The sequence below is a fragment of the Convolutriloba macropyga genome, chromosome 10 (assembly GCF_964194025.1).
Source record: "Convolutriloba macropyga chromosome 10, txConMacr16.3, whole genome shotgun sequence".
In the NCBI taxonomy this organism is placed as follows: Eukaryota; Metazoa; Xenacoelomorpha; order Acoela; family Convolutidae; genus Convolutriloba; species Convolutriloba macropyga.
Window position 1 is genome coordinate 54,726,120 of NC_134477.1, and position 14,160 is coordinate 54,740,279.

The following is a 14,160-nucleotide window of genomic DNA, read 5'->3' on the forward strand; positions in this document are numbered from 1 at the left end:
GTGTTGGCTGTAAATTCCAAGTTGTTGCGCGGAAAAAACAGCGTGGATGAAGCGGTTCTCAACTTCATCAGGCGTGAAAGTTTTAACGGGGTTTCGCGCCCTAATTGGGTAGGGTGTTAAGCGATATGTGTCATCGCCGTCTGCGTCGAGTGAGATTTGTTGATCAAAATCGTCGGATTTACACGGTTTTTTAATAGACCAGAGGAAGGTCTTTGGGGTGACTTGGTCTACAAATTGTAATTTGTTTTTTTAGTATATGGGAATACGTTCGAAACACTGATTTTCTAATACATAAAAGGGTGATGAAACAACTTTATATTTAAAGAGTGAAATTAAATTTTGACTTTTAAGTGTAGCGAATGTGTGTCGCTGTCCTGTAATTATATAACCAACTAAGGGAAATTTCTGTGTAATCAAAAGGAAAGCGGTTTGCTTTAAATCGCGGTCTAAGTCGCAGAGTTTTTTATAAATATTCAAGCTTGTTTGATTCATTTCGAGTAAGACTCGACTGATCATGTAATCGAGTTTTGCGTCAATTTGGACATTAGGGTGAACAGCGCCAAAGCAATTTTCTTTTTGAAACAATTCGTTTTTTTTCTGATTTGTGGTATAATTGTGATTCTTGTGGAATAACATATCCATCACGGATATTTGCTTTTGTGTAGGGTGTTAACGAGGGTGGTCCGTCAGGGACTGTAATGTGTGTGTTATCAAAGTGTGGTGACAGTTTTCCCGAGAAAAAATTAAAACCTTCTTTGTATTTTATAGAAAATCTTGATATTGAGTGGCATAATATGGGCGGTCTTCATTACATTTGTAGAGGGGTTTTGTGAGAACCTCAAAACGAGAACGTGCGGATTAATTGTAAAGGTGTTTTTGAAAGCAACTTGAATACATGTGTGCATTGTGTTTATGACCAGAATTAGTTTCATTATTTTCGAGTGTTTTGATGAAGTATTTTTTTGAAATTTATTCAAATGTGCATCTGATCTTCCAACATCAAAAATACGGCAGTTGTGTCCGGTACCCAAATTACTGTGGCTTTAATAGCGTGATTTGGAGAGCAGTGACCTCGTTCTAGATCACACTTTATGCGATATTTGCCATAGTACATGTGTTCTGAGGCAACATAAAAAGTGAGAGTGATGTTAGTTAATTGAAGTGACCATCCTTGTGTGTGGATGACATGATATCCGTTTTCTGGATCTTTACCGGAACAGTTAGCTCAGGGATTATCTGTGGCATTGGGAATCCAATTATGATCACCTTGGTTATAAACCATGCTTCCGTCTTGGAAAGAAAAGAGTCTATAATGATCTAAACGAAAACGGCCTTGTTTTCTTCTATATTAGCTTGACAGCGGGGGTCGTCTAGCACGTCAAATTGTTTCATTTGAGGGCGATAGTGGTTTTTACTTATTAGACCAATGTGTGAAAGTTCTCTACGAGCTTCAATTTTTGTGGGAAAGAAAGGTCGTTCCATATTATTAACATACCAATTATCGTGATCAAACCTAAAACCTCTTTTGAGTGCAATTTTGCGACACAATTTTTCCTTATCGCTAAGTTTAGCGTGTATGGCGTAAGCGCGTACTTGTAGTGTTCGGATTTGTGGAAAAAGTTTACTTGGGTCTGGAGGATTTTGAAATCGGCCGGCCTAATTTTACACTCGCCAATTTTATTGAGTTTATAATACTGCATATTTGTGATATGCTTTGGTGAACAATCATAGTGCGTGGCGACAAGATCTTGTATGCCTGTTTTAGGTGTGGAAATGTTATGTTGATTAACTTTAATTGGTTGTTTCTTTGGAAGTGGACATGAAAGAAATAATGAAAGGATATTAAGTAATATGAGAATTGAATTTGTAGTGTACATGTGTAGGAAAGTCCAGAGTGTGGATTATAGAAGACAAAATAGCCTGCGGTGTTTTTTGTGTATCTATCAAATTTGTAGTGTTTTTCTTGACAAATAAATGGTGCTGCAGTTTGTGGCTGAAAGATAAATGTGTCTTGTTCAACATCATTTTCGACAGAGAATGCGATTTTTAATTGTTTTAATAATTCGTGAGCTCTTTGGTTTTGAACCGCGGTGTTTTTTTATAAGATTTAGAGATTCTTTGTTTAGCCCAATTATGTAATTGTTCGCCGTTGTTATAGTCTCTAAAGAAGGTAGGTGGGGAACAATAAATTTGGGATCTAATTTTAGTGGTAGATTTGGGTAAGTTCGTGTCGTGTCGGGTTGTTTCCCAATACAGTGATGAGAATGTTGATAAGGATCTAGTGTAAGTGAATTTGAGCTTAAAGTTATAATAGGTAGTGTACCCGGAAAACTGAGTGGCAGCAAGCTTTGAGATGAAGGTGATGAATTGACTATATTAAAAGAGTGGTTCCGTGCGTTTGTGATAACAAGCGTTCAAAATTGGTTATTTGTCCTTGTGGCGGATTTAAAAGATTATTCGCAATTTGTGATGCAGTAGGTGAAAAGGGGGTAAAGTGGGGGGAGTGTCCAGTAGGACGAGATCTATCTGTAGATTTGGCAGTTGTAATGACTGAGTACGGGTGTTCCTCGGTTTCTTGTGTTTGTGGTTTTTTATTAAAGAGTTTAAATGATAAGTTTTTGGGTGTTGATTGTTTAGTTGCTTCGCTGTATGAGCAACTAGGCGATTCTGAGACGGGGGAGCACTTGGATTAGTGTTTGATTGTTGATTAGAGGACGCAATTGTGGCGATAATCATTGGCCCAAAATTGGGAAATCATCGCAAAAATAAACTTTAAAGTCAGTAGAGGTGGGGATAACAACTTTTAAAGGATTTAAAGTGGGTACACTTATTCGGATTGCTGCGGATGGTCATTCTGGTGAGATGGCATTTTGGATATAGATGAGATCTAAAAAATCAGCAGAGAAAACTGTTACCAATTCAGCAATTGTATAGTCTTTTTGTTGGAATGGAAAGATAACGTGTGGATATGTAATTTCATTTGTTGGGTTGTTGTTGTTTGACAATTTGTCGGTATTGTCAATCCAATCTTAGGAGTTCCTTAAAGTATTATATATCATATGAGGCTTGCATAGCGTCAAGATTAACGGTTTAAACAATATCTGTATAAAGAATATCAGAGAGTTTAGGCGTTGCTTGTGGTGGAAAAATAGGAAGATTGAAAAGTACGATGTGTTCGATATTAAAATCTCTAATGTAAAAAACCCATTCACAACAATTTATAGAAAATAGATCAAAGTTATAGAAAAAATCTTGAAAATGGACCTGTCTAGGTTTAAAGTTTTGGATATATCGAAAAGTATCAGCGTAGGTTGTTCTTCTAAACAAAACTTCTATTCTGTGTTGAAAAGTTATGTGCATACCTGTTAAAGTTTTGCCGAAGAGGATTCTCTCATTACTGTGAGACTGAAAGTTGTGATTTTGAGATTTGTTGTCGTTGTTGTTTCCTTGAGCAGATTTTTGAGAGCTTTCTGTGAGCTGTCAGTGAAGTCAAAGAAGTTAAAAGTTAGAAAGAATAAAGAACTGTACTGTGAGACAGTTTTTTTATTAGAGGAGAAGAAGTGCGAAGTGAAAATTACTTAGAATGTGAGAGATTTTCTACGTTAAGAATTAGAAGAGTGAAGAAGAGAATTTTAGTAGTAGATTATTGAATATTGTTGAGAGAAAAGAGAGAAGATAGAAGCAACTAGGTTTCAAGAGCGGTGCACTGAAAAGTGACTTTAGACGATATGATTTTGTCTGATCGCGACTTTTTAGTCGAGTGCGAAAAAGTTACCAAACCATATCTTGGCAAATAAATGAGATTAGGGAATTATTCCCGGAACGAGCTGTGGGTCTGTTATTAACTTAATTTTTAGTTTATTTCCTTTTTATCATTATCGTGGGGAATGGCCTGTAACTCTTCTTTTCATTTCCTGATGAAGGGATTTTTGTGGTTCTGCTAGGGTAGCAGGTGAGTCGATAGTCCGTGTGCTTTGTTTACTGGTCTAAGGGATTTGATTAACTTTCCCCGTGAAAGTAATTGTAATACGGGGGAGAGGGGTGAAGGAACTATCTGAATTATCCCTCTTGTATAAGAGAACGAGGGAATTGTATTTTTATCTAGAACGTATTTAGTAGCTATTTAGCGTGTTATGCTAACTTGTATTCGGCTATTTAAAGCGATAGGAGGGATCTAATGTGTGTTCCATATGTGAAGTGTGAATGGTTTTAAGTGTGCGTTGATCGTGAAGCCGAAATTTTTGATTGTGATGTAAAGACTCTATAGTCCTTTATTGGTTGTCGTCGAAGACGACTCTTTCTTGAAGTGTAGTTTTCCGAAGTGTGTTCGGGTATTTCAGACGGGTTACAAGGTGGTTGGTGGTGAAGGTCATCTGGTGGATGTACCTTTAAATTGTCTAGACTGAACGAGACAGTCTTTGAATTTGTAAGTGTTGACTTTTTTGGATGGAGTTTTAAATTATCCGAGAAGTATTTTTATTCCATTTGTTCTTGAACGAAGAGTTCTTTGGGGTAAAATGGTACTATATTGCATCTATGACGGGTGATTTGCTTACCAGAGAAATCTTCTAGTTTATACGTAAACAGTGTAGGAGTATCTATTATTTTAAAAGGTCCAATTTTTTGTGGTTGGATCTTTTTTGATACTCCGATTTGTGTGGTTTTATTTACAACTTAAACATAAGTGTTTATATTCATTAATTGTGCAGTTCCAAAGTGGCGATTTATAAATGTGCGGAAATGTTTATTTTGGTTAAAATAATTATGTACTTCGTTATAACTTTTCGAGTGTATCTTTTCACGATTAAGAGATCAGTTTGCATAGGTTCCTTTCTGTAGCTTTTTAGTTTGTGGGTGATGACCTAAGTGAGCGGTATGTGTATGAGTAGGTTATGAATTACAAGGTGAATTTTCTGTAGGTTCACAGTTTCCTAAGCTATCTGTAGTGGAAGATAGGTTGAACATTGTAGGTTTTTTTGGTTTTTGACCAAATACAAGTTCATATGGTGAATTGTTCATATTGGTCCTGACTTGTGAATTGAAAGCAAACGAAAAGATTTTCACTTTGTGTGACCACATGTGATATTGTGAGTCTAAGACTGTACGAGGAAATGTGTTTAATTGGCTATGACTGTTTTCAACGAGTTCATTAGACCACAGTGCGTATGGCGTACGTGGTTTGAATTGTACATTATATGTGCGGCAGAAACGTGTGAATTCGCCGTTAATGTATTCATTTCCGTTATCTGTTACCAAAATATCTGGAATGCCGAATTTAACAATCCAGTGATCAAATAAAACTGTGTTTGCATCAGTGGCACCATTTTTGGGTGCAGGGTGGAGTACAACATAATGTGTAAATGCGTCTACAATAACATAGACGAAAGAGTTCCCATCAGAAGACGGTGAGATTGAACCTTTTGTATCCAATGAAATACGGTGATTGAAGTATGGTGAAACTTCAAGGAATGGCTGATGTGGGGACACTGAGAGGTTTGGCATGGAGTTATTAGTTTGGCAATTTAAGCAATCGTGTGTAAGTATTGCTATCCATGTATTAAAGTTTGGAAAATAGTAGTTTTCCGTGATTGTTGCGTGTGTTTTTTCACGACCGGGGTGTCCTGAAAGATATTGGGAGTGTGCTTTATAAAAGATAACTAGGAGAAGAGAGAGTGGTAGGCACATTTTTGGTGACGTTTTTTCTTGTATGTAAAACAGGAGATTATTATCTTCCTTAATGCTTAAATTCTGAAAACGTAGATAATAATGTAGTAACCTTTTATTTGCTCGTATAGTTAGTGAAGGGGCTGGGGGAAATTTTTGTAGTGTTTCCAAAGTAAAAGTCTTAGAACTGGGTCATGTTGTTGTGTTTGATAGGAGAGTGTATCCTTTCGTTCAGTTTGTTCTTCGTAGACGTAATTATAATGGTTTGATGACTTTGGTAAATAGTCGTCCATTGCTGGGAGTGAAAATTTAATTTTACACTATTTATTAATTCAGCGTAGTTTGCGTCGTGGTTGGATTGTATAAAAGATTCTGTTTTGTTTGTGTTTAGTGTGACATCTGTGTGTTGTATAATAGGATAATTTTCTGGGAGTGAATAGTTATTTTTAAAGTGTTGTAGTTTTTGTTGGTGCATATTCTCTAAGGGCTGTGCTTTGGTTTTAAATTCACAATGTGAGACTGGGAGATAAAGATCGTTTTCTAGTTGTACTTTGAAATAATTATCTTTAATCTGTAAGTAGATTGGAAAGTGTGGTGATTCTACTTGAGTGCCTGTGGATATTGAATTAATATATTCTTTTGATACAGCGTAGTGACACTGTATAGTTTGTGTATTTTGATTGTGCGTCATAAAGAACTTAATCAAATCTGGTAATTCGACTGTGCGAAGACTGTGTTTGTCTTGTGTTGTTGACGTCAGTGAGCGACTTAGTAGATCTGGAACTGAACAATTTTTGCCTTCCGTCCAAACTATGTGTAGGTTTGCAAGTTTCATTAGTATTAATTGAAATTTGTAAACTCTGCGATTTGGTTTATTCTTTTATGTGAATAAGAATAAAATTGGTTTATGGTCAGTGTATAATATTATTGTGTGTTTAGATCCTTGAATAAAGAATTCATAATCTGAAAGTGCATATAAGATGGCTGAACATTCGCGAAGAATGGTGGATAATCTAAGGTCTGTGGTTGAAAATAGACAAGAGTTTGCCGACACTAGCTCCATTTTTCCAAATTGATTTTTTTTCGGAGGAGTGCTGCTCCAATGCCCTAGTTAGGGGCATCGCAGAGAATATAGAAGGGTTTTTCTGAATTAGGAATTGGGAGGTGGAGTGTTCCGTCCGTAAGTTCTTTTTTGACTCTATCAAATGTTTGTTGTAAATGCGTCTACAATAACATAGACGAAAGAGTTCCCATCAGAAGACGGTGAGATTGAACCTTTTGTATCCAATGAAATACGGTGATTGAAGTATGGTGAAACTTCAAGGAATGGCTGATGTGGGGACACTGAGAGGTTTGGCATGGAGTTATTAGTTTGGCAATTTAAGCAATCGTGTGTAAGTATTGCTATCCATGTATTAAAGTTTGGAAAATAGTAGTTTTCCGTGATTGTTGCGTGTGTTTTTTCACGACCGGGGTGTCCTGAAAGATATTGGGAGTGTGCTTTATAAAAGATAACTAGGAGAAGAGAGAGTGGTAGGCACATTTTTGGTGACGTTTTTTCTTGTATGTAAAACAGGAGATTATTATCTTCCTTAATGCTTAAATTCTGAAAACGTAGATAATAATGTAGTAACCTTTTATTTGCTCGTATAGTTAGTGAAGGGGCTGGGGGAAATTTTTGTAGTGTTTCCAAAGTAAAAGTCTTAGAACTGGGTCATGTTGTTGTGTTTGATAGGAGAGTGTATCCTTTCGTTCAGTTTGTTCTTCGTAGACGTAATTATAATGGTTTGAAGACTTTGGTAAATAGTCGTCCATTGCTGGGAGTGAAAATTTAATTTTACACTATTTATTAATTCAGCGTAGTTTGCGTCGTGGTTGGATTGTATAAAAGATTCTGTTTTGTTTGTGTTTAGTGTGACATCTGTGTGTTGTATAATAGGATAATTTTCTGGGAGTGAATAGTTATTTTTAAAGTGTTGTAGTTTTTGTTGGTGCATATTCTCTAAGGGCTGTGCTTTGGTTTTAAATTCACAATGTGAGACTGGGAGATAAAGATCGTTTTCTAGTTGTACTTTGAAATAATTATCTTTAATCTGTAAGTAGATTGGAAAGTGTGGTGATTCTACTTGAGTGCCTGTGGATATTGAATTAATATATTCTTTTGATACAGCGTAGTGACACTGTATAGTTTGTGTATTTTGATTGTGCGTCATAAAGAACTTAATCAAATCTGGTAATTCGACTGTGCGAAGACTGTGTTTGTCTTGTGTTGTTGACGTCAGTGAGCGACTTAGTAGATCTGGAACTGAACAATTTTTGCCTTCCGTCCAAACTATGTGTAGGTTTGCAAGTTTCATTAGTATTAATTGAAATTTGTAAACTCTGCGATTTGGTTTATTCTTTTATGTGAATAAGAATAAAATTGGTTTATGGTCAGTGTATAATATTATTGTGTGTTTAGATCCTTGAATAAAGAATTCATAATCTGAAAGTGCATATAAGATGGCTGAACATTCGCGAAGAATGGTGGATAATCTAAGGTCTGTGGTTGAAAATAGACAAGAGTTTGCCGACACTAGCTCCATTTTTCCAAATTGATTTTTTTTCGGAGGAGTGCTGCTCCAATGCCCTAGTTAGGGGCATCGCAGAGAATATAGAAGGGTTTTTCTGAATTAGGAATTAGGAGGTGGAGTGTTCCGTCCGTAAGTTCTTTTTTGACTCTATCAAATGTTTGTTGTAAATCAGGTGTCCATTCAAAATCTGTTGTATCTCTGAGTTGGAGATAAAAAGGTCGAAGAATGACTTGTAGATTGAATATATATTTTGAAATTAAGATGAGAAATCCGACATAATTTTGAGTTTCTTTTTTGTTCTTGGGTGGTTGTAGTTTTAAAAATCAGTCTATTTTTGATTTGAGTGGGTGTATGTGATTATTTTGAGTTTGGTGTCTTAAAAATTTAACTGAGTCTAAGAAAAAGAAAATTTGTCTGGAGCGGCTTAGAGGTTATCGTGCTCTAAAATAGTGTGATATTGAGTAAGTGTTTGCAACATTGTGTCTGTTGTTGTGTCTTGGAAGAAAACGTCATCCAGATAAGTGATCATTTTGTTTTTTCTAATTAGTGGTCTGAAAATACTGCTCATCAAGGATGAAAAAGCTGCCGGGCCAATAGAAATACCATAGAATAAGCGTTTAAAACAGTATTGTTGTTCAGCAATCACAAATTTTGTGAGTTTTTGTGATGGTTTATCAAGTGGCATTTAATTGTATGCACTGTTCATATCAGCTATAGAGAAAATTGGTCCTTGAATCCGTGTTATAATAATCTGAATTGGTTTTATGGGCCAACTACATTTTCTTTCGTCAACCATAGTGTTTCATTGACGGGCGTCTAGGACAATTTTTAAGGTATCTCCTTTTTAAGGATGATTACTGGGTTAATAAATGTATTTCCAGTGGTTAAAGAAAATTTACGGGTGCTATGATATCAAAGTGTGTTAAGATGTCAAGTAAGTGTTGTACTCTATGTTGTAATTGGAGTGGAATACGAGTAGCTGTTTTTTAAAGATAGCTGTTGCTTTGAGGGGAAAAATTATTTCTACTTTAATTTTTTCAACATCGAACTTAGAAGTTGCATAACATTTTTGAAATTGTGTTAGAAGTTGTGCTAAATTTTCAAATTGTATTTGTGTTAATTTTGTGTGTTCAAAATTAAACATGGTGAGAAATATTTTATCCGTTTCGGTGGAAATTGAGACATCGAAAGGTATGGTGAGTCTTTTCTGTTTTGATTTATATTCGCCTTCTTGTTGTTTAATAAGATTTTTGCAATAATTTTTTTAAGTTTTTAAGTTTTTCTGACGTACCTTGAGTGAGGTAATTTAAGGTATAAGCACCATGAATTCTCTGAGTTCATTTATGCGATATTTTGTGGTTTGATAATCGTTGACTGAAATATCTTGTTGTGCATATCCAATTATTCCTTTTACGAGTGTTAATGGGTGATTCAAAGGATTTTGTATTAAAATTTGGATAATTGATTGATAGGGATACTCGAAATTGTTTGTATCCATTATAGAGAAAAACATATTTTTGCGTAGTGGTATAAATAAAAAATCGGATGCATAAAGGATGTTACTGCTCGCTTTTTTTATTTTTACATTCATATGCGGTTAAAGAATACGTTAAAATACGGTGTTCAGATGGTGTAAAATATACTGAGTGATCTCCAATTACTTGCAATAATCGTGAAAAATATGGGGGTGGTTTAATTAAGGAATTGTAAAATTTTAGTGACTTTTCATCATTATTATGTTTGATCTCGAGTGTATGAGATGAATTTTTTTTTGAATCTACGTATTTTTCTAGGAAAGGTGTGCCTAGAATATTAAATTTGTTGTTTGATTCTTGATAAATGAGTGTAAACGAAGTTTTTTTGAGAGTTCGACTCTCGGTTACATCTGGGTAGAGCGTAAGTTTTACTGTACCTTTTGACCTTAATTTGGCATTATTTGCTGCTGAGAGAGCAAATGTTGATAACAAACTGTTTGGTAGTCTTTGATTTCGTTCCAAGTGTCAGTATTCAATATATATTAAGTGTTGCTCCAGAGTCTAGTCGAAAATCTATTTCTAAATGTGGCGGGAAGATCGTTTTCTTATGATCAAGTGTTTGATGTGTATAAATTGTGAGTACCCATATGTTATTTTTACAGGAGGTAGAGAGAATGTATTTTTCTGTGAGAGTGTTACATTCTTCTTGGCTATTGGTATATTCATCTTGTGTATCCTGATTTAATTCTAAAAGTAAATCATTAAATTATTGTTCGAGTATTGTTTCCTCGGAGACATTTGTAGTGTCTGTATTTTCGGTATTCGACGTAGTGTTGTCTGATTGTTCTTCATCTAGTAGTGAATTAATATATTTTCTAACATTACGAAGTCGATTTCGTGAGAACGGTCGTCGTGAGCGATTTCCGTCGAAATTATAGTGAGGTGATTGTGGTCTAGATTTATATTGTGAATTAGTTTGTAAATTTGGTCTTGGGTATCGTGAGCCGTTTCTACTCGGTGGTTTGAAGTTGCTATTTCTGTAATAGGGTTTTGAGTTATTTTGTAAGAATTTATTTTGACTTTTGTGTCTTGAGTGATTTCGGTGTTCTCTGCTATTGCTATGGGAGCGTTGTGAAAAATTTAGTGGTTTACTTGTCATATTATTCGATGTAATTTGTCTGTTGGGAAGGTTTTGATTACCTTTGATTGCTTGATTGAAAGTTTTTTTTTGAAAATTAGGTTTATCAAGTGGTTTTGTATACTTTTTCTCTGGTTACGTAGAAATATTATGTCCTGGACATGAACATTTTTCGCAAAATTTTAGGAAGAGTGGTTTGCCTTTGAAATTAGGGTCGTTTGAGTACTTGTGTCGTACTACGTTTATTCCGTGGGCAATATCTTGTTACATTGTGTGTATATCATCTACCGTGAGACTGTCTATCTCAAGAGAGAGGTTATTAATTGAGGGTGAAAGAGTGGAAATTGTATTTAGTTTGTGTCTGCCGATATGTGTTCATGTAATATCTTCTTGGTTTATTTTTTCAACAAGTTGTGCGAATGAAAGTTGTGGTTCCAATGCGGTTAATTTGAGATTTGCAACTTTTTTACGTGCTATTCTCGCTAGTTGTGGATCAAGTGCTTTGAGGAGTGCATCGTTAAGATAAGTTTTTCGAGTCATTTGCGCTATTCTAAGTGCTAGCGTTTTAATTTGTTCACCAGGAGCACGTGTTATGCTTTCTAGTAGTAATTTCGCTGATGTTTGTGATTGTTTATTATCGAATATTTTCTGATATTCGCGACAAAACTCTTGCCATTTCTTTTTCATGTCTAGTGGAAGATGTGATTACCATTGTTGTGCTGGTCTTATTAGGGCCGTTTGGATCATAGCAATTCGTTTCAAGATCCAGGTTTCATCAAATGGTAAATCAGTTTGTTCTGGTCCTGCTGTCATCACCATATTTGCTGTGATAGCGTTTAAAAAATCTTCTGTTTTATATGAGGGATCAGTACCATCAAACGGTCTTAAAGATTGTAGGGTTGGTACCGAGCCGCCTAGGTAGGGATACATCATTTGTGTATTTCTGCGAACTACAGGTGATGGCATTTGTGTAGACGCCGCTTGTAAATAATAAGGGGTCGGAGCGTTTGCACTTTGTTGTGTACTTTGTGCATTTTTTTGTCTAACAATATTTGCTAATTGTTGTGGAGTGATTTTGATATTTTGAGCAGTCCCTTGAGTGGGTTGAGTTGAATTGTTATGAATGATGGGTTCGGTGTTAAAGTGTACGAAACTTTGTCTGTGTAGACGTGGTAAAGGTGTGTTTACATTTGGTAATGGTGGTATAGTTGTGTTTAATGGGTTTGAATTTTGTGTCAATTCAGTTGAGTTTACAGGTTGGCTGTGCTGGTGATTTTGGTCGTGTTATCAGTGGTATTGGTAGTAGAGTTATTTGGTTATTATTTTGATCATTGTCTTCAAGATCAAATAATTTGTTTACCGTGTGTGATGAAAAGAGTGTTCCATCGTCTAACAAAGTTGAGTTTAAATCTGTTTCAGTAGTTTCGTTTAAACGCCTTTCCGATTGTTGAGAGTTGTTTATTGTATCCATATTTCCAATGGGTAAGACTTCCGGGGAAATGTTTGTGTTTTCTGTGATATTTGTACAAGTAAATGGTTGTGTTTCCGCATTATAGTTTCTAGTTTCTATATTTTGGTGGTAAATGGATAATTTTTGGATAGTTTCGGATGGGATTTTCGTGATGTTTACGAAATTTTGGGGAAACCAATTTGGGTCAGATATATAATGGAGTGTTTCTGGTAATTAAGCGGTTATTCGTGGATAAATTTCTACTATTAGTTTGGTGGCCGGAAAGATGTGTCTTACCAGACTCTTCCAAAATCTGTGTATATACTAAGATAAAAGTGTGAGAGAATCAAAAATCTCTTCTTCATTTAAGTCTGCATCTGTGACAGAGCTTATGTAAATTTTGAGAAGTTGAGTGAATCCTTCTATTTCCTGTCGAGCGATTTTGTGTACGCTTTCTTTTCGAGAGCGTGAAGCATTAGTATTAAGTGCAGGTGCAAGGCGTTTAAGAAATTCGAAAGAAGATTTTCTAAAATTTCCTTCTCTCTCTGAGGGTTGTGTTTCAGACCATATTCCGTTAAGGAAATCAAAGAGTGTGTCTGATAATGGGTGAAATAGAGTATCGTATATTAGTGAGCTATAACTACTTGTGAGTGGATCACAAATGAAAAGAACTGAACTTTTTGTGAGTTGAGTTCCGTAAATTTCAACTAAGTATATAATAAAGGTGGTTCGTGAAACCTGTGATGCCTTTTCCGGTAAAGAAAGGTGATGTTCTGTTGCAAAGTAGTGGTATTTAAGCTGTTTTGCTGTATTTAAGAGTATATTTAGCTCATCTTAGTGATGATAATATTTAACTTCAAAAGGTTAAATTTCGCGTGTTAAGCGCTTGTTATGTTGTGTAAGAACAGCTTGTTGTATTTCGTCTCAGTGTGTTTGTACGTGGGAGGAAGGTTGATCAATGTGATGATCCATTTTGGTTATATCGTTGTTTAAATATCATTTGTTTTTGTTTTGTTGGGGTTGTGTTCCCCTTTTTCTTAAATTTTAAGTAAATAAAGAGTAAAAAGCTATGTAATCTAGTTCTAAGTTTCTTTCTCAAGAGAGAAAGGGGTGTTTTGTGTGAGTTCTTTTTAAGGTTAGAGCACCAGTTAAGGCAGACCCTTTGTGGGCTCCTTTTACAGCCTTAAAGTGTAAAGAGCTAGGGCTACTTATTTCTGCGCGCGAAGTAGACTTACCAATATCTCTAAGACTAACCGACTCTGTAAAACACTGAGAATAAACTTCTATTATTACGGTGGTTAAGAAGTATAGCACCGGAGTCAATGGTATACACATGGTGTATCTAACTAAAATCTAACTAAAAGACCGACTATAGTTAGTTCAGTTCTCTCTATATAAAATAGAATAGTGTCTTCTCAGTCTTTGATTGGTTGAAGGTGCACATTCAGTATTTCCACTGCTATAGTTGATAATAAATGATTTAAAAATAATTCTCAGTCAGTTTTCGTCTTGTCAAGTTAATTCCTTTTGAGCGCTCCGAAATTTGTCAGTTTCAGTGTGGAGACCTTGTCGAATAAAAGAAATAAGTCATAAGAAATGAGCGGATTGCGTGCGGAATTGACAATGCTGAGAAGTTTCTTTTCCTAGGGAAAAACACGCAAAAAAAAGAGAAAAAAGTTTTAAAATATTATTTAAAAATGCAGTGGGAAGTGGCCAGAATGTCAATACTAGACCCCCAAGTAAAATATTTCTGATTTACTTATCTAACGAAGATCTATATAATATTGGTCACAACACATATTTTAAAAAGCAAACTAACACACCGTAAACGTATCAATCTACGCCGCAATTCATCCGCGT

The 14,160-nt window shown here is 35.4% G+C and overlaps 1 protein-coding gene across 7 annotated transcripts in view; it reads right to left on the reverse strand.

Moving 5' to 3' along the window:
- Positions 1–14,160, reverse strand: part of LOC142348716 (acetylcholine receptor subunit alpha-type acr-16-like) — a 49,069-nt gene that overhangs the window by 6,122 nt on the left and 28,787 nt on the right. The gene's annotated exons all lie outside the window — the stretch shown is intronic.